Below are 18271 nucleotides of genomic sequence, written 5' to 3'. Positions count from 1 at the left end.
ATGATCACAATTTTAGGGTGCCATTTTCTGTAGTGAGAATAGCAAGATAATTTGTTCAGTGCTTTACCATGATTGGCTGAGATTTGTTTTTTCATACAGAAAAAAATGTTAAGCTTCACTGCTGTTATTACTAAGGCCATGGACATTTTAAAGTCTGTTATCAAATTTTGGAAAATTTCTCTTGTGTTTCATTCACATATAAGCTGTAAGATTTTGTGGCACCTTAAGTCTTCCTGTATAGTGGTTTGTCTTAAATATAGAAGGGATATGCTCAACCCAGAAGAGGTTGTAGAGGTTTTGAGCCTTAAACTTCAGTGTTTCATGTTAAATGCTGCTGTGAATATTTAGTGAATATTAATTAGATTACATTTTAGATAGCCAGGCGTGGTGGCTCAAGCCTGTAATTCCAGCACTTGGGAGGCTGAGGTAGGAGGATCAGGAGGCTGATGCAGGAGGATCATTGCGAGTTTGAGGCCAGCTTGGGCTACAAAGTGAGCTCAAGACCAGCCTGAACTGCATAGTGAGACCCTGTCTCAAAAAGACAAAAAAAAGTTACATTTTACAATTATATTTATGGAAAATCATCCTTATAATAATAATATAATAAGTTTATAAAAGAATATGTTCTCATGCATGCTAAATATAATCTTAGTTATATTCATGCAACAGTCAAATATTCAAAGTCATTACTTAACTACTTTGATCAACCTATGTCATATTGACTACTGCAGTCTATGACACAAAGCACATAACTCAGCTGTCTGCCATACAATAGGTATTTGATAACGCTGCCATAATGCTTATGATCATTTCTCCATGTGCACCTGATCTTGGCCTGGGCATCTGGGGATATACAGTTGAGATAGTCTCCTTGACTGCCTGTAGAAATGGGCCGAGCTTCGAGATAAGCTCTAAGACTTCAGTGGGAGTCATGTTTTGCTTCAGGTTCTAACATAGAATGACCTCCCCATTAACTGTGGCTTCCCGACAGTTAATCCTCATTCATGAATTTTCCATTCATCACAAAGACTCTATTAACATGGCCAATCTTTACACATTAAGCCATCCTTTAAAATGCTCAGTGATAACATAATTTGGTACAGTACTTTTTTCCTAAATCTTTTTACTCTTATCAAGCCCAGCCACTAAACTTGTTAAAATACAGGTTTTTTTTTCCCCCTGTATTTTGTGACATTAAAGGCTTGCCCGGGTGTAGTGGTACCTGCCCATAATCCCCGTGCTCAGGAGCTGAGGCAGTAGAACTGCTTCATGTTTGAAGCCAGCCTGGGCTACACAGAGAGTTCAAGATAAACCAGAACTATATAATGAGATGCTGTCTCAAAAACAAAAGCAAAAAAACACCCCCGAAAACCCAGAAAAACAAAAACAGGGAGGGAAAAGGCTTTATTGTAGTAGACACTTCCAGCGGGGAGTTGAGGAACTGGATCCACTATTAACTCTCCATAGGTGTCTGTTAGGATTTTGGTCGCAAGTGACAGAAAAGCCAACTTGGACTTGTGAACGGCAGAAGAGGCGTGTTGGCTCCTGCACTGCGTGGTCTCTGGAGCTGCCCTCTCTTCACTAATGCAGTCTCCTGCAGAGATGACGGGCCCATCGCACCCAGTCCACAGGGCTAGGAGATCTGGAGGGCTGCTGGGAAGGGAGAGAAGAGACACTGGAGAGGAAAATACAAGTGTGCAGTCTGACACTCGCCCCTAAGTCACCTCTCTGGCTTCAGCTGCTTCATTACATCAGGGGCTTATATGAAACCATTAGTAGAGTTATTCCTAAGGCTAACCTTGTAGATTTTATTTTCTTCTTACATTAATTGGTTTTTGTAATGAATAAACCTTTTCTGGCCAGTGCTATCAAGTTAAGATTGTAATTAGGAAGTAAATAGCTCTGTTTAGATTAAAGGATAAACCAGTGGAGCCAGTAGTTAGTAACTTTCTTCCTACCCATAAGTTGGAGCAATGGAAGATACGAGGCACCAGGCCCAGTGAATGGTGGATAACTAACTCATGCTTTGACTTAGTAAGCACCTCTTCTGCGTAGGAAATGTAGCTCATTCAGTGATGATCTGGGAAGTTATGAGCAGAGCTCAACTGTCAGCATTCATGGCATTGCTGCAATGTTGGTGTCACATGAAAGCTGTGAGAATGGCGGGGCATGGTGGCATACAACTGTAATCTCAATACTCAGGAGGCTGAGGCAGGAGGACTACAAGTTCAAGTCCAGCCTGCACTACATAGTGAGTTCAAGGATACACAGTGAGAGTCTGCCTCTTACAAAAAAAAAGCAAGCAAACCATGAGAGGCTTCATATGGAGTTAGAGGCTGGGCGTGGTGGTGTGCACCTGTAATCTTAGCCCTTGGGAGGCTGAGGCAGGAGCATTGTTGTGAGTTCGAGACCAGCCTGGGCTACATAGTGAGCTCAAAGCCAGCCTGAACTGCATAGACTCTGTCTCAAAAAGACAAAAAAAGAAAAAAAGAAAAAGAAAACAATAACAACAACAACAAAAACCCATATAGAATGAGAGAGTGCTAGCAGTGGTGGCAGAAGCCAGAGTTACTCTAAATGGCAGTGGAATCAGATCCCTGTGGAGAGCTGAGAGTGTCTCAAGAATGAAACCACAGACCTCAGCTTTCTACTTCATCTACTTTTTATGGAGCTTTAGCTAATCTTCTGATGAGATTTCAGCCATGGCACCAGGAAAGCTTTCAAAGAAGCAAATGCAGGTAATTCGTGAGAGAGTGAGCTCTTTGCCTCTGGTCTTGAACAGGGCATGGGTGCGGGAGATGGCCCTGTGGTGAGGGAGCCTATTTTCTCTCAGTCTCCAGCCACAGGGCTGTGCAAAGGCTCTGGAACATCTGCGGGATGCTGTGCACCTTCATAAGACAGTTTTGTCTTTATGCCCAAGATACACAGGGAGAAGGTTAATCTGATTGGTAGGCTGGCCAGTGTATTTTCATCATGGCTGGATGCTCTGAATGTGCTTACAGAATTGGCGAAGGTTGATCTGTATCTTGATCTGTCTGTCATTTAGTTTTTGGAAAATAGTTCTGGTGTGGTAGTCTATGTGGTTTCTAAACTGGTAGACAGCACCCACTTAATTCTAAGTGCAAAGAACAAGAGAAATGATTCAAAAATGGTTTCTTGTTGCACACGTGTGCTTTAGAAGCATTAATTTGAAGTGAAACCATCAATTCTCTGTCCCTTTGGTCATGCAATATTGAAAAATGGTTTATTTGGTGAACTGACTGCGTATGTGTGTGCCTTGGGGTGATTAGGTTTAAGATTGGCAAAGAGGGGGCTGGGGATTTAGCTCAGCGGCAAAGCGCCTGCCTGGCAAGTGCAAGGTCGTGAGTTCGGTTCCCGGTACCGGAGAAAAAAACCAAAAAAAAAAAAAAAAAAAGATTGGCAAAGAGTAGATTGTTTTGAGTTGCCAAATGGACACCATCACAGCTGTTTCTTCTGAAGGTTCAGGCCTCTTGAGTTATCAGCTTTCACGATCTTTTCTAAAAGTTGTGTGTGTGTGTGTGTGTGTGTGTGTGCGTGTGCACGTGTGCATAAGCCTATCTCTTTATCTGGTGACACCTAGGGCCTCGCTGCTAGGCAAGCATTGTATGATTGAGCTATACCCCAGTCTCCAGGTCTTTGTGTTTTAAGATTCAAAGAAAAGCACAGTACTAGTGTATGATCATTGCCATGGATACACTGATGTTTTGTAGGCATGCTTGTTCATTTAGTAAGTAATAGGCATTTCTGTGGGAGCATCAGAGCTAACTGAGAGAGGAGCAAGGGTGTCTGTGTTTAGTGACCTGTTTGAAAAATGCTCTGCAAAGCCAAACCAAACACAGAAATCTGTGACAGAGAAGCCTCAGAAATAGATTACCAGCAGCAAGTTACATTCTGTAATCTTGAGAAATAGACCTTGGAGCACATCAACAGGGAGGAGAGTGCAGTGGAGTAAAAGGTGTGCTCTGCGGGCCCAAAACAGGTGGGGTAGGTATTAATCAAGTTTCTGTGACCAGAACAGTACACCTAAGGTGGGCTCATGAAGAAAAGAGATGTCTTTAGTTCACAATGCTGGAGACCGAAAGTCCAATCAGCATGGTAAAGGCTCTGATAGGGGTCGCGCCTTTGTCTGAGTAACTTCATGGCAAGCAGTGTGTGGAAACAACTGATTACAACTGGGCGGGGTGAGGCTCTCACTGTTATAAAGACCTGCTCTCAAGGACTCCCAAGGGCTAACTAGAGAATAACCTCAGTCTTCCCAAGGGCAGTGCTTCAGTGACTTAAGGACCTTCCACTAAATCCCACTCTTAAAGGTCCTATCAGCTCTCAGTTCACCACACTGGGGTCCATGGTCCCAACACACAGACCCTTGGGGGACAAATCACATCCAAGCCATCTCACCCCTCCAAGTACCACTTACTGTCTGCTGGCCAGTGATATAACTCCTTTGAGGCTCAGTGTAAACTCATTTGCCCATAAGGACGACAGCATCTACCTGGGTAGTAAAGGATGAAATGAATAATGCAGGTAGAACTCCTGGCATGGTGCCTGGCCTGTAGGAAGCACTGAAGAGCTTTTGTTGTGTGTGTTTTATAATTCCTTGGATCACAGTACTTGGGTACTTGTTGTTCATTGTGTCAACTGCTGTTGTTCAGGTGCCTTGAATGTCCTCAGGCAAAACTGACATCACCTTGGGTCCTCCCCGGGGAAATCAAGAGCAGTGTGGTGTGACGACAGCCTTGGACATGCCAGGTTTCTCACCAATCAAGGGAGAGGTGAACTCGGCCTTTGAGACATGGTGCCAGGAAGGAGGAAGGATGCGTGGCTCGATTTCAAAGCAGTATTTTGGCCATATCCTTCCAGGAGGTAACAGGAACTCAGACTTCTAGGGGATGCTGCTGAAGACTTTTGCATTTCTTTAGCTGAAATTAGGGTTTTACATCACTCATTTGATCGTAACAAAACAAAACAAAAAACAAAACAGAAAAAAAACAAAACATCACCAATGCATCTGTGGGGACAGAGAAATTTCACTGTGAACTAAGATGTGCTCCAAAAAAAAAATAGTGTATCAAAACAAAAGAGTACCCAAAGCAACTACAAGAAAAGAGAGACTTCTTACTAGATTCAGAAACATGGATTAAAAACATAATGCTAACTACGTGGAGCCCAACCAGATTGCTGTCGGTAGGTGGCAAAGTACTTTGCTATAAATATTTCAGGACTCTTCTTTCTCTACTTAAAACATTGTTTGCTTTTCATGTCAGACAACAGAAATGACTGGACAAGCCATTGGCTCCTGTGCAAGAAACTGAAAAAACAAACAAAAAACATCGAAGATTTTCCTTAGAAACAGTTTGACCAGGGCTCAGGGTAAAGTCAAGGCTTGGGTCTTAATTTGCCTGCAGTGCATTATTTCTTATGCCCTTGACAAGCTTTGAGGCCTTAATACCATTCATTTCCCCCCTTGTCATCTTGAGGTGTGTGCGGGGCACAATTCCGTTTCAAACTTTTCTGCTTTCACTTTTGATTGGTTCAAGCCTCCATCTGGTGCTATTTGACTATGAATATTTTCTGTGGCTTTTTTGTGGCTCTTTTTCAAAGTATTCAAAGCAGTTTAAAAATACATAATGTTCAGCCATCTGACTAACAGCTAATGTAAGTACTTATTTGGGGACTATTTTTTTTTTTAAATCTGTGAAACGGATTCAAAACTTTTAACTTTTATAATGTCTTGAAAATACAGTTGTAAGCAAGAGAGGAAAAAAAAAGAAAAAGTTTTGAAATATGGGACGATTCAGCCACAGTCATAGTACTTTTCATAGCAACAGTAGTAGCAAAGAGCCGAGATTATAAAAACAGAAGAGCTAAAATTCTTTATTTAATATTAAACAGGAAACTGAAAGTAATCTGCAGCAATGTGGTGAGTTTCCAACAAACCTGCTGCTCTGTTTATCTGTGCTGAAAAAAGCTTACATGAGACTTTTCTTCTTTTAGTCACTTAAGATTGTATGTTTAATGAAAATCTTAACCGAAACATGACCATTAGTAGCAGGTTCTGTATTGTAAAGTTTTGAAGCAACTCATTACTACTAGATCCAAAGGAAATTCGGAAGCCAATTGAAAAGCTCTCAAAGAGTAGAAAATGCTTTGCACTTTTGTTTCGCCTTTGTGTGTGGCTGTCACTTACCCAACATGTGCATATGAATATTCGTTCTGAAGACCTGGGCTTCATTTTAAGGTCAGCCTTCAATTTCTAGAGAATATAATTTGCTGCTATTTTTAGTGCATCATGATTGCTCATAATAACTAATGGAAAAAAAACTCAACAGAGAAATAAACGCGTAACAGCTGTGTCTGCTTAAACTTGATTAAAGGCAGTAAAAAAAAAATAAACAGAAGAATAATGTGACAATAGACGAATGGAAGACAAGTATCCCTCTCATTGTGAGAAGTTTTAACAGACATAACTTGCTGCACTTCGGAAGGCCAGCGATGTCTGTGTTTAAAGTTTACTTTTCTGTTTGTCTTGAGTGGGATCAGTGTTGTAGTGAATAATTTATAGCCAGCATGAATGAGCTCATTAGTCACCTTTTCAGACTTTAAATGAGTTTTGTGGTTGTCATTACTCCAGCCTTCTGTTCAGCCGGGGAGCAAAATGACAGTTTGGCAGTTGGCTGCCTTGTTGTGGGGGATGCCTGTTCCCCTTCAGATCTATGTTGGTTTTTGTATTTCATTGAAACCTTCCCTTTCTTTCCCCGTGCGGGTCCAGGAACTTCTTACATTTCAGATGCCTTTTGCACCCCAAGTTTAAATGAGAAGTTTGGGGGGGATTTAAAAAGACAGCCTTTTGGTTGTGTTTGCCAGAGAGAATGAAGTTGATGTAATGAGCCTTCCCCCGCAGCAACCACTGTGTATTTGTTATTCCCTTTGTGCTTGGATTGATATTCAAGTTATTCAAAAGCAAAAAACAAGCTGAGGAGTTGTCACACAGCAGCTGAGCCGGGCTCTCGGATGATGATGATGATGATAGGCGTCTGAGGCAGGGATGTCACTGGAGTTTGGTGATAGAAGGGTGTTTTGGAGGAGGTTGCATTATTTCAATTCTGAGCATCAAACTGATGTGGGTGAAGAAACTACAGCAAAGCTGCTAGGCCAGATTTCCAGGGCAGGAGGAAACCACGTTGTTCTTACAGTGACGTCAACCAGAAGATTTTTGTTTGTTTGTTTTGTTTTTGTTTTTTGAAACAGGGTCTTGCTGTGTAGTTCAGGGTAACCTGGAACTCACTGTGTAGCCGAAGCTGGTCTTGAACACGTAGTGATCCTCCTGGCTCAGACTCTCTACTGCTGGGGTTATAGGTATGCACCACCATACTTTTCAAGACTTTGCAAGGTCCTGGCCAAAGAGGAAGTCCAGGATCACTGGGAATGGCCATCTCTACATCCTGCAGCACAAATCATTATGCAAAAGCGACCCACTGTAGCTGCCCCTTGGAAACCCGCCTGGGAGGCTGGCATGTTCCAGCAGTGGGTGGGGTTTCTTTGGAACAGATGTCCAGAGGTCCATCCCTCTTTGAACTGCTCCAGGCAGCCTCTGGAGAGCTCTGATCTTTACTCCCTGGAACTGGACTTCATGTGGGATACCAATCTTGGTGCTTGGGTAACCTCTGCTGGTACTTTGAGTGCATAGGTGCTGCTCCGGGGTGTCTCCGCCAAGTCCCTGGACCTATGCTGGGTCTTCCTGCTGACATTTGCTATGAGCAACAGGCCCTGGTGGCTGCCACACCAATGTGGGCAGCACCCCCTTCCGGGACCCATATTGTTAGACAGCTGGCCTGGCACTGCATGAGGCGTGCAGAAAAAATGCTCAGGCTTCCTCTTTGGAAGAAATGCCAACTTAAAAAGGACGCTTGGTTGTTTGGGGGCCAGAATTTTGAAACCAGTCAGAGTCACATGGTTTTTAGTACCGGGAAATGAGGTGCTGTTGGATGCACCCACAGACAGTTAGTAATCCATTTGGCTACTTCCTTTCCAGCCCCCACCCTTAGGAGAGCAAGCACTCACATGCAGTCATACCTCACGATTTATGGACACGTTTGGCTTGCACCTGAACTGCAATATTAAAAGCACAGTGTGGCCAGAGGAAGTAGCTCTGTCTTGCATGTGTGAGGCTTTGAGTGCAGTCTTCAGCACCGCAGAAAAAAAGAAAAAAGCAGAAGAGATCCTATTTTGAGAAACAGTGGGGGTTTCAAAACAGAAAGGGTTAGTGAACTTTGCCATCCAACAGAGAAGGAACATCAGCTTTGGTTGTTGTAATAGGCTGGGTAAGTTGCTAATCTTCAGAAAGGAACTTTGTACCTTGGGGGAAGTATGTGAATGATATTTTAATCTGTAGGCTGTGTCCCAGAGTACTCTTCCAGTTTGGAGTTTTGGTTTCTTTTAAAAAGTCCACTGTGGAAAGAATTGTTATCTTTCATCTCCTTCTGAAAAAGTAAAATAAGAGAAGTCGCTTGTTGGCACCAAGGAGACTTGGACAGACTCAACCACCGAAACCCAGAGACTGAGGTACTTGGTGAGCTCACGGAGAGAGGAAAACAATAAAAACACCTACGAACGCCACAGGAAGGAGTGTGAGGCTCCTTGTCTTTGACTGATCTACAGAGCTGGTAAATTCCTGCTTAAGAGAGTGATGCAAAGGGCCCTATTTTGGGGGGAAGAAATGATCATATTTTTGACAACTATGCAACAGGCCATGATCAGGAGAGAAATACAAGACAGGATCCCTTCCTCTCAAGGCACCTAAGGTCTATTTGACATTTTGTGTCCTGTTGATTTATTTTTCATGACAAAGATACACCATATTGTATTGATTCTGACATAGAAGCTGAACTTTAGGAGTTTTTTTTTTTTTTTTTTTTAAATAGTGCCTTTTCATTCTGTTTTAAAGTCCACTTTTACTTTCTTTTCTTGCTCCTTTTTTTTTCTTTTTTTTTTTTTTGGTAGAGCTGGTATTGAACCTAGGGTCTTCTCATTGAGCTATGTCTCCAACCCCTTTAACTTTTTTTTTTTTCCTTGTATTTGAGAGAAGAGCTTGCTAAATTGCCCAGGCTGGGCTTGAATTTGTAGTCCTCCTGCCTCAGCCTCCCAGAATGCTGGGATTACAGGTGTGTGCCAACATTCCAACTTACATTCTTCCTCCTTTATATCCTACAGAAAATTTTCTCATGCTTGAGCCTTGCTCCTCCTGTCTTTCATGCCCTTGACTCACAGGAAGGTGTCCAACAAGAAGGCAAGTTCTCTGGATAAATCTAAAGCGTCTCTTGGTTTCTCCCTGGAACCTGGCTCCAACAGGGCTCTGCACACCCCAAGCCCAACACTTACTTATTCCCTGCGTGACTGTGCACCAGGGTCCACACCCCGGTGGGCCTCAGGTTCCTCATCTATAAATGAGATATTCATAGGACATCCCTCCCCCTTCACCTGATTAATGTGAGGCTGAAATGAATATTTATTTGCAAAGTCTTAGAATACCTACGCACACTGGCTGTGTGCTGCATAAGTACTTGTCGAATACAGCCAATCCTCATTCTTGGCAGATTCCCCATTTGTGAATTTGCTCTCTCACCAAAATGTAAAATAAAGCCAAGGGCACATTCACGTTCATTCATAGACATGCAGAGCAGCAAAAAGTGTGGGTCGCCCAGTGTGCACATTCCCCGGGAAGGCTGAGTGAGGTGACACTTTGCTTTCTTTCTTTGGCTTTTGTACTGTAAACAGGCGTAACTTTTTGTGGTCGATGTAGTACCACATTTTTTGCATTTTTGTTGATTTTGTTATTTAAAATGACACTCAGGTGGGGCTGAAGTGCTCTCTAGTGTTTAGAAGTAAAAGGTGGCTTTGATGTGCTCAGAGAAAAGACAGGTATTGGACAAGCTTCAGGCAGGCATAGAGCTGTTAGCAGTGAGTTCAGTGTTAATGAATCAAAAAGTCTCTCTCTCTTCCTCTCTATCTCCCTATCTATCTATTTATCCATCTATCTATCTATCTATCTATCTATCTATCTATCATCATCTATCATCTATCTAGCTCGCTTGCCCTCTCTCTCTCTCTCTCTCTCTCTCTCAGATGTAAGCTTGTGATTCTTCTGCCTCAGCCTCCAAGATACATGCACCACCCTGCCCAGATCTGTAGAATTTCTTGTGATTGAGACACAGTTAAAAATAGCATTATGTATTGATCAGTTGATGAAAATATTGTGCCCAGAGGTTTGCAGGAACCTAACCCTGGGTTTCTCCTAGGAGCACACATAGAGTCTAGGAGAAAGTGAAAATGATTCCGAAATGGAAAACTGTGTTCAAGTTTTGAACTGGAAAATGCAAATGGAAGGGAACAAAGGGCACGGGACTGCTGTGGCCCATAGACTGTAATAATATGCCTCAAGCCAGTTATTCTTATTGTTTCCAGGTTTTCCATGATTGTAAACAACATCCCCAAATGCCTTGATGCCCCCTTCAGTTCATTTATTCCGTCTGTTTGTATTGTCTCTCACGCTTGTCAGCCACTGGCATAAGCACTAGGTGAATGTAGGGAAATAGAATAGGTGCAAATCCTGCTTTCCTGGTGCCCCGGCCACAAGCGGTAGGCAATCTGGACCTGGGGGAGGGTCACCTATTCTGTTATGGTATTTGCTGAAGATAAATTCCTAGAATTTGGAAATTTAGGATCGATGGCTAGACTCACTTGAGTTTCAGTTCATTCTGTCAGGTGACCCTTTTGTATAGTTGTACCAAGCCACCTTCCCACCAGCACCTGCACCCACAGTGCATGGTTCTTTGTTCCTTTTACATCTGGGCCAATCTGATAGGTGAAATGAAATAAATATCACAATTGCTTTAATTTTACGTTTGTTTTGTTTTTACTGAGGTTGAGAATCTTTTCATGGGGCTGTTCCTGTTTTTATGTCTCCTTTTAGGAATTTGCTTCTCTCCTTATGTCTTAGGAACATTTCTCATTGCTGATACAAAATACCCAACACTCAAAGTTAAAGGAGGAAGGGTTTATTTAGCTCACAGTTTGTAGAGGTTTCTGGCCATAATTGGCTAGCTCCAAAGCAGGGTGGAATTGCAGAGGAGAAACAGTTCATGGTGGGCAGAAGGTAGCAAAGCAACAAAAGATGGCCACAGCTCTTTCCATCCCTTATAGCTTATCCAGGTTACTCAGGGCAGGAAGCACTCACACTCTTAGCTTTAGTGCCCTTGATCCTAGCATTGCATCATGAATCAATCCCTGTGTCACACACACTAGATCGGGCCACCTCCAAAAAAGCCCCACCTATGACAGCATGAGGCTTTGCAGGGACATCTAAACACAAGCCTAACACTTTATTAGAGTGTTAATTTTTTTCTCACAGAATTATAAAAGTCATAAATCAGAAATAGTAAATCATTTCCTTTCTTTCTCTCTCTTTCTGTCTCTCTTTCTTTTTCTTTTTCTTTTGGTTTTGCTTTGTTTTGTTTTGTTTTTTAGAGACAGGTTTTCACTAGTGTAGACCAGGCTGGCCTCCAACTCACGGTGATCCTTATGCCTCTGGCTTCCTAGTGCTGGGCTTGCAGGTGGGCATTACCACACCTGGCTTCCCTCTTTCTTTTGTAAGATAAGGAAACTAGGTAAGAGAATGGAGTACCTTGACAAAGATTATCCAAGTAGTAGGTAGTAAAGTCTGAGTATGACTGGAGTGTGTGTCTAACTATTAGCCTATACCACCCTGATCTCAGTATTAGGCTTGGTGTGTTTATTTTTGTTGACCTCATAAATGCTCACCAGATCTCCTATCTCCTCCTATCTTTATTGCCTGGTGCCACATCTTTGATTTTTCCTGCGTCCTTGGAAGTCCCCTCTATTTCGTTCTCAGCATAGAGTTGCTAGATGCTTAATAAATACTTGTTGAACAGATACATTGACTAAATCTGGATTCTAGATCATCAGCTCACACTTGTGTTTGTGCCCAAAGAGGAGCTGACAGGTTCTATAGTGCCATTTGGCCTCTAGCAGGAGACTTGACAGCTCAGGTTTGGCTGGGGCACCTAAACTAGTGAACTTCACTCCACCAGTCTAGCTGTATTTACTCTGACCCTATACTTCCTCCCTCCTCAGGTGAACCTCATGGCTCAGTTCCCTGCTGGAACAATTCTTTCTGTTTGTTTGAGACAGGGTCTTGCTATACGGTTTAAGTTAGCTTTGAACTCACCATATAGCCCGGGCTGGTCTCAGAGTCACAGTTATCCTCCTGCCTCAGCCTCCTGAGTGCTGGAATTACAGGCTTGCACCACCATGCCTGGCGCTGGAGCAATTCTAAGAATACTTACCTCAGGCTCCACCCTTCAGAATCAGGCCTGTAAACACAAAGAATATGCAAAGAGAAAACCCCAGAGAGAGGGGCTGGGGATTTAGCTCAGCGGCAAAAGTGCCTGCCTGGCAAGCGTAAGGTCGTGAGTTCGGTTCCCGGTACCAGAGAAAAACCAACACCCCAAAAAAAAAAAAAAAAAAAAAAGAAAACCCCAGAGAGGATGCCCAGAAAGCCCATATGTTGACCACTTCCAGCTCACTAACAGGTTCTAGATCTTGCAACTGAGGGTCTCTCTCTCTCTCTCTCTCTCTCTCTCTCTCTCTTCTACAAAAGGGAAGTGAAAAGCTTTTCTAACCATGAAGAACGGTGTTCACACTCTTAGGTTAACTCAAAAAAACTCTTGGTCAACTCACAATTAAGAAGTGGTCTTTTTCTATAATCTTCCCTCTCCTCATAACCAATCATTTGACAAGTCCTCTTGGTTCTTCTCTTGAAGACTCTCGAATTTAGTTTTTATAGTCTTGCTGATTCTTCTTGAATTCAGTGGGTCTCAGAGTGTGGTTCCCAGCCAGCAGCAGCATTATCACTTGAGAGCTTTTTAAAGTGAGATTTCTTTTTTTGGTGTTGTTGTTTGTTTGTTTTCGTGCCGGGAATCGAACTCACGACCTCGTGCTTGCCAGGCAGGCGCTGTGCCGCTGAGCTAAATCCCCAGCCCCGAGAGCTTTTTAAAGAAGCAAATTCTCAGGCCCCAGCCTAGACCTCCTGCACCTGAAATTCTAGGAGTGGGAGCTGGATAGTTTCATTCAAGCAAGGCTTCTAAGTAACTCTGATGCACCAAATCCTGAGGAAGTAGGTATTCTGCTCTGACAGCCCCCTTGCCATTAGAACATTGTAAGTGTATTAGGTGTTCACTGCAGAAAATTTGGAAAATATAAAGACGTATGGAAGAAGCAGGCAAAAAAGCAAAGGAAAACAAATCCCTATAACTAACACTCAGAGGAAACCACTTATTTAGCATTTTCTTTACAGCTTGGTGTTGGGGATGGAACCCAGGGACTCACATATGCTAGGCAAGCACTTTGCCCCTGAACTACATTCCTAGTCCTCTCCCAGTTTTAAAAAAATACATTTCAATTAATTAGTTAATTTTAATTAATTAATTGATTTTTTTTTTTTTTTTAACCAGGAATCAAACTCAGGGCCTTGCGCTTGCCAGGCAGGTGCTGCACCACTGAGCTACATCCCCAGCCCTAAAAGTACGTTTTAAATAAAGTCTTCATTCTCTTTGTTTTTGTTGGGGATCAAACCGAGGGCCCTCATTCCTTTTTGTGTGGACAACTGATAATTTCTGAGTTGTTTAGCCACGTTTTGCTCTTCCATTTTTCTCGCTTCTCCCCGAATTCATCTCAAATCCGCCGTCTTTCACCTTTTGAATCCTATCCCTAAGAGTACAACTTCTGGGCTCGAAAACATTCAGTGAGCTACTTGCTCTGCAAACTTAGTGCACAGGAACTGCTCGTGGTGGTCTTCCAGGTGTTTTGGGATATGATGCTTGCACTCTTAGCCACTAATATGAGTGCTTCATGGAGACAAAGACTTTGTAACTTGATCTGGGCATGGTGGCGCATGCCTTTGGGAGGCTGAGGCAGGAGGAATGCAAGTCTGAGCCCAGCCTAGGCGAATTAATAACAGTCTGTCTCAGAAAGAAAATTTTAAAAAGGCTGGGGATGTTGCTCTGTGTGAAGTTCCTAGGTTCAATCTCTCCTACTGGCAAAAAACAAACAAAAAACCCCTGCAAAAACAACATCAATAAAAAAAAAACAAAAAACACCTTGTATCTCTGGCATCGAATGCAGTGCTAGGTACTTGCTAGGAACTCAGTAAATACATATTTGTCCAGTGGATGACTATACCTTCTAACACAATCAAATCATATTTGATAAATCTTTGTGTGCCTTAAATCTCTCCTACCTGGAACAGCATTGTGTAAACAGAATCTTCCCGTGGTAGCTTCTCAAAGTGCACATGCCTGGCTCATCCAAGATCTAGCCTCACGCAGTGTGGCTTCCTGGGTGGTTTTGATGGGCAGCCCCAGTTGAGAAGCTCAGATCTAGGACACTCCTTCTCCATTTCCACATGTGGGACACTGAGCCATCTTTATTAGCTGTCATCCTTCCAAAGTCATCTCCTCTGCCTTCCCTAGGCCTGCTCTATCCACCATTACCCTGTCTTAGCTCTTCCGAGGCAGGAGAGACAAGAGGGAGTCACCTGACTCAGCCTAGGCCAATCAGGTGATTTCCTTGAGACTCAACTATGCAGTGGAAGCTGAGAACATGTGCAGGTAGTGGGTGCTAGAAGTTAGATTTCAAGAATATGTATGGTCATAAGCAAACAGGAAGCTCCCCTGCAGGGAGGGGAGTAGAACAGATATACAGAGGGCAATAGGAAAAATTGCCCAGGGTCTCAGAGGGAAAGAAATGGAGAGAAAAATTGCCCGATGGCTCCCAGGTCCTCAGAGCCCAATGGTGCTAGCTACACTGCGCTTACTCATCCTTTTTGCTGGAGTCTGCTTGAAGGAACCTCAACCGGAAGCCAATCTTTCCTGACCTGCCCGATTCTCCCTTCATTCGGAGTCTTTCAGGTCTCCCAATCTGCAGTGAGCACTGCTTATCCACTCAGCTGTCATTGCCTGGAGGGGAACCACCAGCCTCACAGTGGATGAAGAATCATGGGCGAGGAACTGCAGCCCCATACCTATTGGAGCTGACTGCACGGGGATTCGCATCCTCTAGCTCCCGGACACTCTGTATTCTCCAGCCTAGGCCCAAACAGAGCTGCAGAACAGTTCCATCCAGTCCTCAGGCGGCATAGAGGTGTTTTCTGAAATGAGTTCCAGGGCACATATAGGATTCTGCTGTCAAATGTAAAACCATAGTTTAAGTGATCTGATTTGTTTATTTGAGACTTCTTGGCGTCTAAGACACAAGGTAACTATTGAAAGTTCAAAGAGAAAATTGAGAACGGGGCTGCTCCTAAACCAATGTGGCCCTTGAACCCTTTTGTCAGGGAGCACATCCCAGAGCCAGGGCATGTGGGATGGCAAGGCAGAAGAGCTCACACTGTCTCTTTGGCTCACACTGAAAGTCTGGACCCGCATTTCAGACAGGCAGGCAGACATGTGCACCTTGTGTGGCAGGTAGGGCCAACCTCCCTGCTTTCTCTTCAGGGTGATATTTTCTTATACCCCTTGCCACATCTGTAGCGGGAGAGGGAAATTTAAAAACATCTGTGAATGCAAGAAACCAAAACTGGCGGAGGGGAAGAAAGGCAAGCTAATTAAAGGCAGCTTACCTCACTGCACTACACCTGCTGTTCATGACTTCTTAAGGCCCCAGCTTGCTAGGTTTGTAAATTTTTTGCTCACCTGGGATGACTGGTTTAGACCCTGGGCGCTTGCAGGGTTTTAAGAGTGGCATATTCCAGCTGGGCCAGGTGGTCCCAACATTCCAGGAGGCTAGGGCAGGAGGGTCACAAGTTTGAACCCAGCATGGGCAACTCTGATTTACAGAGACTGTCGCAAAATTCAGAGAAAGGGCTGAGGGGGTAGCTCAGTGTGAAAGCCCTGGGTTTTATCCCCAGTATAAAACAAACAAACAAACAAACATACGGAAAAGTGAAAAGAATGACATTTTCCAGCTGGGTGTGATGGCACACACCTGTAACCCTAGCACTCTAGGAGCCTGAGGGAGGAGGATCACAAATTCCAGCCCAGCTCTGCCAATTTTTCATGTCTCTCAAAATGAAAAATTAAAAACAAAAAAGGTTAGGGATATAGCTCAGTGCAAAGTTCATTCTCCCGTACCAGAAAAGAAAAAAGAAAGGGAAAAAAAAAAAGAATGAAGCCAGGTGTAATAGCATATGCCTCCAATTCCAGCCCTCAGGAGGCTAGGGCAGGAGAATTACCATGAGTTAAAAGGTCAGTCAGGGCTGCTTAGTGAGTTCAAGGCCAATCTAGGCTACACAGCGAAACCCTGTTTCAAAAAAAGGAAAAAGTGACGTATTCTGTGCATAATATTCCACGAACAATTATTTTGGGCTCATATCTCTTTGAATGAAGTCATGAAAGATTGTAGTGAAAATATGCCATCAGTGGGCTGGGGATTTAGCTCAGCGGCACAGCTCCTGCCTGGCAAGTGCAAGGTCGTGAGTTCGATTCCCGGTACCGGAAAAAAAAAAAAAAACCAAACCCGAAAATATGCCATCAGTACTTAATGTAGAGATTCATCGCTATGGTATGAATGCCGTTGGGGGAGTAGGGCTGGGTAGGAGCTGGTGATGGAAGGTGACACTTTCTTCCTTTCCAGTCCCGGAAGGGGCTTGGAGGAAAGTCTGTTTGCCAAAGGGGGTTGGACAGTTTCCTAATTGGTTTTGGTTTTCCTGGTAGAGATTAAACACTTTAAAGAAGACGTGCTGATGGAGGGCTGGGCCACACTAGCCTGAGTCACGGGAGACAGAGCTTATCTTATCCTGATTTTGGCTACCAGTTTCGACTCCCAGAATCTCTGGAGTGAGACGGTGAGACTTCGCAAACGATCTAATTTGCCTCTGCCACTTTATACCTTTTACTTCCCTTTTTTTCTTTTTGTTGTAACACCGGCGATTGAACCCAGGGCTTTCACACTGAGCTACATCCGGCCCCTTTATATTTTTTATTTGAGACGAAGTCTAGTTAAATTGCTAAATTACCCAGACTGGGCTCAAACTTACAATTCTCCTGCCTCAGTCTCCTAGAACGCTAGGATTACAGGCAGGCAACACAATGGCTGGGTTGCTTCACTTTTGCTGAGTGACTCTGCGTTGGTCACATGTGCTCAGTAGTAAAGGGGGCGGGGCTTCTGACCTCACAGCACCCCCGGGCTTCCCCCTCTGAAGAGTCCCTCCTGAGTGCTGGGAAGTAGTGAGGTGTGGGTGAGTCTGAAAGGCGCTGGTTTCTGAAGCTTTGTGAAGGGGCTGACTCTCAAGATTATTAGGGTTTCCTTACTTTTTGAACCAGAAAACTTATCCGGCGGCGTTTCCTTCTACTCTGTGGCTCTGTTAAAGGCACTGCATAGTGGAGTCCCGGCCTCCGGTTCATATGCCCCGGCTCAGGTGGGCTCAGCCAGTGGGGTGGGGGCAGAGCGCCCCGTTTCTCCCTACCACCGATTTAGCCCTGGGAGAGGCGTACAACCGTCTTTTTAATTTATATCACCACCAGAGTGTCCTGTTGGACTCTGTGCTTTCATCCTTTGCGAGGCAGCTGGTTGGCGTGGCCGCAGCAGTGGGTGGTCGTTCTCTGGAGGTGCCTGCCGACTCGAGAAGTGGCTGCCACGTTTGCTGAGTGGCTCTCAAATTGTCAGCCTGGCTCCTGGGGGCTCAGATGGGAAGGAGCTAAGACTTGTGCTCTCTGCAGGCCCGGAAGCCCTTTGGAGCTGGGCACAACCCCCTGGAGAGGCCCCTCCGGCGTGGCCTTCAGGGCCTCCTCCTCCGTAATGGCCACCCTTCCTTGTCCCTCCCTTGGCTGTCGCTCGGCCACCTGGCCTGGAGGCGGCGGTGCCTTTCCTCCGGGGCGAGAGGCGGGCGCTGGAGGAGGGTGCCGAGGGCCCCGGAGAGCCGCCAGGACGCTGTAGTTGGGGAGAAGCGGGATCTCCTCTTCTCAGCCTCGCCAGCCTCGCTCGCCTCGTAATTCTTTTTATTTTTACTTTCAAGCCATGTAAGGCGTGCGGATGGGATAGGAGCGTTCCGGCGACACGCTGCCAGCAGCGCAGCGCTGGCTCGCCCTTGCAGCCCGAGCCCGAGCCCGAGGAGGGAACCGGCCACGCGCCGCCCGTCCCACCTGCCCGCTGCCGGCGGTCGCGGCGTCGCCGGTTC

General features: G+C 44.6%; 1 protein-coding gene across 4 annotated transcripts in view; it reads left to right on the top strand.

Moving 5' to 3' along the window:
* Foxn3 (forkhead box N3) overlaps positions 1-18271 on the top strand; it is a 405623-nt gene that overhangs the window by 162232 nt on the left and 225120 nt on the right. The window contains exon 1 of one of the 4 annotated variants that reach the window (XM_005390271.2): positions 16809-16939. The exons of 2 other annotated variants lie outside the window; for them this stretch is intronic. The gene's annotated coding sequence lies outside the window, so the exon portion shown is untranslated. Of the gene's footprint in view, positions 1-16808; positions 16940-17270; positions 17333-18271 lie in introns of those variants that run through there. One more of the 4 variants, XM_005390270.2, reaches the window with a different exon arrangement.

This window comes from Chinchilla lanigera, unplaced genomic scaffold (genome assembly GCF_000276665.1).
Source record: "Chinchilla lanigera isolate Chin_1 unplaced genomic scaffold, ChiLan1.0 scaffold00037, whole genome shotgun sequence".
Taxonomy (NCBI): domain Eukaryota; kingdom Metazoa; phylum Chordata; class Mammalia; order Rodentia; family Chinchillidae; genus Chinchilla; species Chinchilla lanigera.
This window is presented reverse-complemented; position numbering and strand designations above follow the sequence as displayed.